Raw genomic sequence first — 6,777 nt, forward strand, 5'->3', positions numbered from 1 at the left:
GGAGGAAGGCTTGGCCCAAAGGAGCCACGCAGTTGACCTGGGAGACTGGCATGTTTAGATCATGGACCCCAGCTCTGTTTCTGATTGAAGGCTGGCCAGGCTGTCGATACCTGTTAGTTATCTTACCCTACTTCAGGCCCTGCAAGTGTCTCTACTCCTTTATGTATACACTAGGCCTGGGAACAAACTGTGTACGACATTACTAAAATTATGAAAAAAAGTGAGAAAGAGTGACCCTAAATAGTGGAGTTTATGACCTCGTGGGTGTCCCTGAAACTGTTTAACCCAGATAAAAATACAGACCTCCCAGGACTCAAACACATCACAGCTCCCACATGGGACCAGCTTTGTTCTCCATAAGGAGCCTCCTCACCTCCTAGAGCATGTCAGCCGCTCCCTCTGGAGCCTCCATTTGTTTCCTTCTATTTTCTATATGATACTCGCAGCATTTCCTAGGACAGAAATCTCCATCCCCATCTCCATCCCCCTCATTATCAAAGCTGCCAGTCCTACTCACAGACGTATGCCCTGGAGAGGGAAAATTAGCCATATGCTGAATGTGGAGCACAGTCCTCGTTTCAGGCTTGGCTTACTTGGACATCCACGCCGGTCCTCTGCTCCAAACCATCCTCTCTTTGAAATCTGAAGTTTCAGCCTCATGAGTAAGTCCTCCTAGAAACCCAAGCAAATAAGAAACAGTCTCCTTCACGCTCTTGGTGACTTGTCCTCTGTACTATTAGACCTGACTGAAAAAATTCAGACCGTTTTTATCTTAATGTCTTTGAAAGCTGTCCTTGTTTTGTTTTTAATTAAAATATAGCATTAGCTGTATTATTATCATTACATTGTTAATTTTTCAGATAAGACATTTTCCTTACGTTTTTATGTGGCATCCTGGTTAACAAAACTTTTTATTTTTCAAAACAAGTTATTTCAGACATAAAAAAATGTAAGTATTTCCATACAATTTTAAGAAAAAATTTTACATTTAGAAATTGTAAAAAATTGTGGACAATATTTCCTCATAATGATCTGTTTCTAACTTTTTACAGTGACAAGTTTGACATTTCAAGGAGCCTTCAGAAATTCTGTTTTTATTTTTTCAGTCAGATCTAGTATTTATATTAAAAATTGCTTCGCCAAGAGGCTCACGTTCTGTCACTGACAAAGGAAGCAGAGACTGCCAAAATAAAAAGATACTACTTTTCTTCATTTTGGAACCTTTGTCAAAGTTCAGAAAAGATCTTAGAAACACCAACTATACTTTTAAACTAAATGTCTAAAATGTTAATGTAATTTCAGGCCATACTTAATACTGCAAACCCACAAATTAAAAAAAGAAAGGAGCTGGAAGCTGCCTAGATCGAGACATTTGAAAAACAAAAATAAGGCTAAAACTGAAAGTCGAGAGCTACACAAAATGTTTCTCATTAGAGCAAGATAGCTATGAATATTAATATTTAACAATGTATTTTGAATAGATCTGGCGCAGCATCTTGCGCAGTAGGACTACACTCAAGTTCTGTGGCGTTCAGAGCACAGATACAGGTTTTAAAAGCTCCTGACGCTCCACACGCTTGCACAATTAGAAAGTTACATAAACCAGCCGCAGCGGAGAGGCATTGGGGGGGTCTCTGTGCCTACTCAGCCATGACTCCTAAAGAATTCTAGAGCTCCCAAAGGACGCTGCTCATGCGAAGAGGAAGTCTTACCTACAAGTGTGGGGGGTTTTATGAAAAGAAACAAACCAAAAACCTCCTCATGTTTAAAAAAGTACTTCTTGTCTCTTAACAGCAAATCTGGGTTTGTTTAATAGCTAGGATGTACCTTCTACCTTTTTCTAAACTGAGTAATTGGTCTCCAGAATACACACAACTCCCATCGCTTGCACCATTTTGAATGAAGTGTACATGTTGACTCATATTAATGACAAAAAACAATGGCTGGAGCCAGTGTAAGCTTCTTATTAGCATATGACTTATTAATCCACTGACTGCTTAATTCAATGTGGACTAAATTCTTAAGATTTTTGATCATTAATAGCAATCAATAGTGACACAGCTAGACATGTGTAAGTATTGCACATTTGATTATAAGTGGTATAAATTTTATGTTTTGGCTCTAAATTAGAAATTTTAGGTCTGACTTCCTTTTCTAAAGTACTACAGCTACTGTCTTCCCATTCCCACTAGCCAAATTTAGCTCAATCCCAGGCCTACGTTTTGTGAGGGTATGTACTTCCATATGAAACAACACAACACACACTTCACGTTCCTGAAGGTTATTTTTTCTTTAAAACAATTTGGGTTTCCTGTTCCTGGAAAGTGAAGATTCAAAGCTCCAGGGAAGTTCTTGCTTCCCCTACAATTCTTGCAATATCGAATCATCTCCACATGAAAAATCAGCTGGGGATACTTCACATTTTCAAAATCTTAATTTGCATCAGGAGGTTTCCACACTGGCTTAACAGTTCCCTGATTCCAGCACTTCCCTGGCAAGAGCATCACTGGTTTAAGATGCCTGAAATATAAAGATCATCTTTTTGGATGGGATCTCTAGCCGTATGCACACTTCTATTTTTCTGATGCGGGAAGTTTCCTACGGACTTCTTTAGTTTCTATCACACATATAATCTGTGATCTTTCAAGCTCACTATTTCTCCAAAATGTCACTGTGATGTTATCGTATGTCTCTCTATAGGCTGGGAGAAACGGTCACGACACACCAAGCAGAACAATGATGTAAAATCCTCCCATATGAAATCTTTTAACACATGAAGTATATCACTTTTCTGAGCTCTCGTTCAGCTCCCAAACAGAGACGAATGAAGAGCACACATACTAAAGAGCAGTTCTCAACCTCTCCCATAGAAGTCCAGACCACAGCAAGATGTTTTTGACCTGCATACCCAGTTTGATGCTTATCCTAGCCTGATCATACGAAGTTTATTTTTAAAAGGATTAAACTTATCTTTATTACAACATTTAAAATCACATACATTAATTATTATTAATTTTCTAAAACTGCACACAACTATTTTCAAGTGGCACATTCCACATGCTCACCATATTTGCTTCTTTTCACCAGGCAAATTTTGCCACGTCCCTGTTTTAACTTCCCAAAGGCCCGTTACAGCTCTCTACCCATGGCTTCAGTTTATCCCGACCCCCTTCCCAACAAGAAATAAAGAAGTAACTCGTTGAAATCTGTGCTTACTATTTCTAAGCACTGGAACCTCCTTCTTAAAAACTTGTGTTTTAAAGCAATATAAATTCCACAGAAAATCCAAGAGCTCTGAAATGAAAAGGCTTGCTTAAGCCACCACCATTTTCCAAAATACCTTGACTATGGAAAAAAAAAAAAAGCCAAAAGCTTAATTAGGATCGAATTAAAGGTCATCAAGCCCAGAATCCTGTCTCTAAGAGTGATCAGCTGGGGATACTCATCTTGCACAGATAAGGGCATGGTCTGTTTGCCGTGATTCTCTCCTAGCTTCTGGCAATCAGTAATTTAAAAACTTCCAGAGACAGAGGTCAGTAGCAACAGCTGGACTTATCATCCAAAGATGCTCTATGCCCTCCCTGAACCCATATATAGCTGTGGTCTCTACAACATCCTGCTGTAGCACTCATCAGGCAAAACAGCATTCTCCGAACCTTTTTTTCTTTTCTGTCTCGGGGCTCACCTGAGTCAGAATTTAAGAATTTTTTACTTAACGGACTGGGCTTTCCATAAGGCTTCTGTTTTTGAACTAAGACGAATGTGTTAAATGGGAATTTTTCCTTAGTTTATAAAAGTGTAAACAGTGCTGTAAATACATAGGCAGGGGAACTGCTTACCGAAGAAATAGTGGATGATCACAAAAGCCTGCTTGTCAAATACACCTTGTGCAAGTATTAAGAACTGTTTATTTTGGAAACGGTACAAAAGCATCCTGAGATAAAGCAGTGTTGCTGATGTGGAAAAAACGGAACATTCCACATTATTCACAGTTGTTCTGTCAGTATGAAAAGTGAATTAATTTCCATTCCTGTTCTTGAAAACAGGAATACTTTTTCACATTTTAAGAGAAAAGGGTTGGACTTGAAGACTTCCGGAAATGCTTATATGTGAACACACAGTCACGGATAAATACAGCTTCCCCTCTTTTTCATGAGGCCAGACTGTCAATCAAGGGCAATCCAAAGGCTCTCAGATTTGTCAGCTAAATACAATCCCAAACGCACCTACCCATGCAAAATGCCACATGTGTGAGTGCTATCTGACAGGCCTGCAATGTCCACGTGCATGGAAAATGGGGAAAAGATGCTCAGCAATTTGTGTTCACTGAGTGCTCTCTATTCTCCGAGACGTGGACTGACCTCCACTATTACTGAATTCATCATACAAACTCCTACAGAATATGCTTCTAAATTATGGCTTGCATTTTACGTACCACCCATTACCACTGAGTTAATTACAGTCTGGATTTAAACATTATCATTAGTTACAACATGTAATATGTGTGAAAGGGAATTAGGCATATATAATGTCAGTTCTCGCTGTTTAAATTGTTTAAATAAGGGAGGAAAAGACAAAGAAACTATATAGTACAGAATGTGGTGTCTACATCACAACTTGATAACTACTGCACGTTTCTGTATTGCTGAGGAAACTCAAAGATGCAGCATTTGTGGCCATAGGACTGGATTCTGGGTGCTTTCTGGGATGTAGCCTCCACTAAAATTTGGAATCCTTGTGGTTTCAGGCAAGCAGTGGCCACGTCTGGGCCTTAGTCTTGTACTCAAATCACAGACTTACTCATAAAAAGCGACTGCTCACCAAAACTGGCTCCAACATCAAGTGAAGAACAGCTGAGGAAAAGCAGAATTCAGTTTCTAGCACTCAGCTAAAGACTTACTGAATTACAATGGGCACTTCTATTATCCCACATTTCATCAAGCCCAGTCTTAAAACACGGCTAATTCTCCCTTACCACACAGAGAAGTGCTCATAATAAAATGTATAATAAATAACTTGATGGCTCTCAGATATTGTAGTGGTGAATTAACATAACTATTCAGACAAAGAGCACTCAACATGTCTGACTGATCAAATTTCCTAAAAAGCCCCAGAAAAAAGAGCATTATTTTATATTTATCTCTATCCATATTAATATAGGAATGTGTTCTTATAGCCAAAATTCTTCTGGACCTTGCCTCTGAATTATTCATAAATAAAACACAAACTTTACTATACCTTTAGTTATGTGAAGAGATGAGGAGAAGGAAGCCAGTTATGAAATAGGTTCAAATGATGCCAGTCTTTCAAGTATGTGTCTGAAAAGAGCTAGATTTCTGAGGCAGTGAAGTAGCTCTTAATCAACTACACAAAAATACGTATGGAACGTCAAGAAAGGATGCTCATGTGCTATCTTTTACTTCTTGCTTAAATGTTTCTTCCGAAAGAGAGGGATTTGATTCAGATTTTTGATGCAGCTTGTTCTGTTGCTAATGTACAACTTACTTCTAAGCATCCATTTTAATATTGTACCGACCTTCTACTTGTACATGCAAAACCCTGAAATCGTAGCTCAACTGCCAAGCCAGAGTCTAACCTCTTGCAAAATACTTAATATAAATGTCATATAAACCGTTATCGTAATGAACCATCTCTACTGTGGTTGATATGGACTATGCTCTACCATTACAAGACTGACACTTTATTTGGTCCACATGCACCAGCTCTTCTGTGTATCTTTTATTAATGCAAACTTACATTTCTACCAGCAGTAAAAATAAAGGATTGAGGCATGTATACTTGAGTTTTAATAATAGGAGCTACACATATAGATAAAGAAAACCACGTAAAACATACATAGTACAAGAAAGGTCATAAAATGTCATAGAATACAGAATCTTTCAAATTTATAACTCTGTACAGTGCTTCAGTGCTTGGCAATGAACAGAATGTTGAGAAGATCTTGACATTTTAGATACATTTTAAATATACTGCACATATTCTAAATACACTAAACTTATTTTAAATATGCCCGGGACACTGTGAGTTTCGGTTTCCGAAAGGCTCCAACACATGAACTAAGTGCATGAGGAAGACCATGTTACATTGGACATGTCCTATTAACCTTAGGGGTTTTGTCAGAATCAAATAAGGCAGAAGAATGACACAGATGATTGCCATGGAGAGGGATTCGACTCTTTCTCTGCGTTACCTAATGGTTTCTACTTTTTTAAAGGCAAACTGATGTAAAAAAAAATCAGGTTTCTTGCAAAGATCTCATAATCAAGTGTAAAATGATGCTAACCTTTATGAACAAAAGGCAAATGAAGATGAATAACCAAATCGCATTTGATTTTCTGTGAGACTGGAAACTTCACAGCAGCAGAAAAAAACCCAGACTGAATGAAACCTGCTGCAAAAACCTTAGTTTTGCAGACCTTTGAGAGCTGGCATCGTGTCTGTGCTACGTCCCAAAGTACAAACCGACATGCCCTCACCCTTCTTATGACAGGAGAGCAAAGTTAAATGACAGAGCCCTAATGGTTCAGTAATGGTCCCACCCCAGTACACCACCTCTGATGATGAGAGAACTGACTAAATAAAAATGACCTTCCATAGCTGTGGCAGTGTAATTTCAGCCCTGGTGGCAATACACTGGAAGCCAAACCTCTTCTCAGTTTCAAACCTCAGCCTTCGAAAATAACATTAAAGGCTCACGTTGAGAGACTGCTTTTTAAACATTTTTTTCAAGGGAGAACTGAAAAGAAAGTGTCTCCA

The sequence above is a fragment of the Pygoscelis adeliae genome, unplaced genomic scaffold, assembly GCF_000699105.1.
Source record: "Pygoscelis adeliae isolate BGI_AS28 unplaced genomic scaffold, ASM69910v1 Scaffold377, whole genome shotgun sequence".
Lineage (NCBI taxonomy): Eukaryota > Metazoa > Chordata > Aves > Sphenisciformes > Spheniscidae > Pygoscelis > Pygoscelis adeliae.